The sequence below is a fragment of the Alligator sinensis genome, unplaced genomic scaffold, assembly GCF_000455745.1.
Source record: "Alligator sinensis unplaced genomic scaffold, ASM45574v1 scaffold366_1, whole genome shotgun sequence".
Lineage (NCBI taxonomy): Eukaryota > Metazoa > Chordata > Crocodylia > Alligatoridae > Alligator > Alligator sinensis.
The window spans coordinates 5,589,113-5,592,205 of record NW_005841851.1 but is presented as its reverse complement, the minus strand read 5'-3'; the positions used below and the strand labels follow the sequence as shown (position 1 = coordinate 5,592,205).

At 51.7% G+C, this 3,093-nt stretch overlaps 1 long non-coding RNA gene across 1 annotated transcript in view; it reads right to left on the bottom strand.

The window, feature by feature from the left end:
* LOC112551390 overlaps positions 1 to 3,087 on the bottom strand; it is a 4,332-nt gene extending 1,245 nt beyond the window's left edge. The window contains exons 1-2 of the long non-coding RNA XR_003095692.1: positions 1,952 to 3,087; positions 723 to 828 (exon numbers count right to left, since the gene is read on the bottom strand). This is a non-coding gene — a long non-coding RNA (uncharacterized LOC112551390). The remainder of the gene's footprint in view (positions 1 to 722; positions 829 to 1,951) is intronic.
* Positions 3,088 to 3,093: the final 6 nt, after the last annotated feature.

Genomic DNA, 3,093 nt, shown 5'->3' with positions numbered 1-3,093 from the left:
GCTACTGTGCAGTCATTACTGTGCATTTATTTAGTATTAGCACTGTCCATGCTGTGATGCACCACTGTGCAGTATTTTTCAGTTACTGCAGTCAGCATCTCATGTAGACACGCCCTGTGTCCAAAACAAGAAAACGTTCTAAAAACTTGAGGTGATATAAGAATGCCAACATTTACTGTCCCATCAAGGACTTAAGACTGCAGAACTTGTATTGTTGACTAGGACCCTAAGGCATGTAGGATTCCTGCTCAAGGATTATAGACACTTTTAAACCCAGCTGTGGCACCAAAAATCAAGCTATTGGCACTGACTACAAAAAAAAAAGCAACAATATATTTCTACAACACTGGTATTTTTATTAAGTCTATTAATAATAAATAGTATCTCATTATATCCCGTAAGTGAAGTTTGAAGGCTGTGCTCTAACAATTGCATATCTGTTGGAAAAAAATTCTTGACCTGATTGATGCTATTGCAACTCAGAACAGTCTTAAAGGAAATAGTTTAATTGTTCTTTCCTTCCTGGAAGATGGGTTTGTTCACCTCGAGAGCAGTTTTTAAGCTTCTAAGGGAGCACCTCTTCTATTTTTCTCTAGGTGGAATGGGATCCCCACAGAACACAGATCTTGTGAAATGGCTGTTTAATTTATGGTTTAGGCAACTTTTTTTTTAAAACCAGCCTTTGTCTTCAGTAAGAAAGAGCCTCAGGCAAAAGGACTGACCATCTCTGCCCCCCAGGCAGGTTTGTAATTTTGCTCTTGTTCCAACTCCCGGTATTGACATGCTCAGTGTGTTCTGTACCCTGGATGCACTGCTGCCAAAGCAATCCTAGAGGAAGAGGAGTAGAAAGTCTGTGCGGCTGTAAGATAAATGCAGATGCTGTCTTGTATTATAAAGCATCCTTAACAGTCTGTGACAGTGAGTCTGTTCCTTTAGCCTGGTCTGTGCTGGGCCTACACTAGAGCACTTGATGTACTGGCTGCCTGTACTGTTACAGAGCTGGGGCATCTGGATTGGAGACCTGCAAGGTTTGCTGTACCTCTGCTCTAGATTTTGCAGGATGGGCCAAGGGACCACTCTGGGACAGCAGAAGAAATACAATTTGGAACCATTCCAGCCTGTCCTCACGCTAGCTTAAACTGACTAAACCTAATCTCTTCGGACTGGTTTTAAGAACGCTTGCCAACACTTAGACAGCTGCTGTCCTAGCAGTAGCAGTGCAGCATCTCTATAGCTAAGACACTATAACCCTGTACTGGGGTAGCAAAGCCCTGCCCGGTCTCCTGGCCACTGCCCAGGCCTCACTTTGTTGCCCCTTTTGGCCTCAAGATCCCACCCTGTTATCTTACCTGCCACACTTTGATGTTACAAATTGACAGGGAAGCTGCCCTTAAAGGGCCAAGTGGGTTTTGGAAGTTAGGCCTTTGTCTTGGCTGAGACCTCCTGGCCTCGTCCCACTTTACTTTAGCTGAGCCCTTCAGCCTGAAGTCTGCTGCCCTAGGATCGCAAGCTACCAGGCCTCGGTTCTGGCCATGCCTTCATGACCTTGGGCGGCTCAGCCCCTGGTTTCACTCTCATGAGTTTTGGGCTTGTGCCCCAATCTGTTGCATTTCTCCTTTCCTGGATTCTGGGCCCCTGGTCTCACCCTCTGCAAGCCCTGGGCTTACACCCTGTCTCTGCTATGCCTCACCCCTCATGGGCTCTGGGCTTGCGCCCTCAGTCTCTGCTGCCTGACCACCAGGGCCCTTCTGCCAACAACAGCACCTAAGCTATGGGGTGCCTGTGGGCACCCTTTTCAGTGGCCTCCTCCACCCCTATAGCCACAACCTCCTCCTCTGGTATATATACAAATCAAAACACATGAGCGTCTGCTCCACAACAAAGGGAGCCTTTCCCAAGGCTAATCTTGCCCTGCAGAACCTCTTTCCCCAAAGGGCCCTGAGGCACTTACCTGTTTCTGTTCAGAACATAGGGGTTCCTTCACTTCCTCTGCAACTCGGCGTCCTTTCTCTGGGCTACATGGGCTGACTCCCTCCCGCTGCTCTGTCCCCTGCCACTCCTACAGCCAGACTATCCCTCTGATTTGGATCCAATGCTTACAAGTGTAGTGATGCCAGTGCAACCACTCCCACCTCCGCTAAGGACTTCATGCAGCAGAGGCTGAGTTCCTGCTCCTTGTGAAAATGGCTCCACCTTTTGCCCAGGACAGCCTGACTACTGAACCTGTCTGGGGTGGAGGATTATGGCAAGGGCTGCATGCAGATCATCATGCCCACCAGAGCACCTGTTGTTGAAATCATCCCTGAGGCAGTATCCGCCAACAGCTCGGATGCCCGAGTTGTAGGGACAGTGCAGGAGATACAAGCAGAAGGGAATTTCCAGAAACCTGAATATGTCTGGGTGCAATTTATGTTCTGCTCCCTCTCCCGCCCCCCTCACTGCCTTCCCTGCCATGCCCATCTCCTCCCCTCCCAAGGTAGCTTGCTCCCTGTCTACAACTGTCCCTGCACCTTCTCTGTTCTCCAGAGCAGGGTTGCAATCCTTCCTGCCCAGTCAAGCCTGGGGCAGAAAGAAACTGAAGGCGGTAGAGAGAGAAAAACAACGCACACACCCACACACCTAAGGGTGACCCTGAAGATCTTATCTATACCAGGGATGCTCGAGCCCTGGCTCACAGGCCAGATATGGCTTGTGGAGCCTGTCATCCAACTCTCAGGGCCCCCCATAACTTTGGTGGGCAAAACACGTGCAAAGCTTGATGAGGCCCCTGGAGCGGGTCTGCGCCACCAGGGCGACCTGCGCTGTCGGGCCCCTCCCTCTGCAGTGCTCTCGGAGCCGGGCCTGCGGTCTGCACTCGGACGCTGCAGGCCGGGCTCCTTGGGCCCGGGCCGCGTCTGGCGCAGGGCAGCGCCGAGGTGCTTGAGCCCGAGTCTCTGCTCACAAGTCGGTATTACGCACGGCCTGTCCAGACTCGCGCAGCTTGACGTCAACGCGGCGGGCGGCCGAGAGGAGGCCAGCAAGGGGCACGATAGGAAGCTCCGGGAACCGGCGGCTGGCTTCCAACGGGGCACAGAGGGGCATTTCCGGGCCACT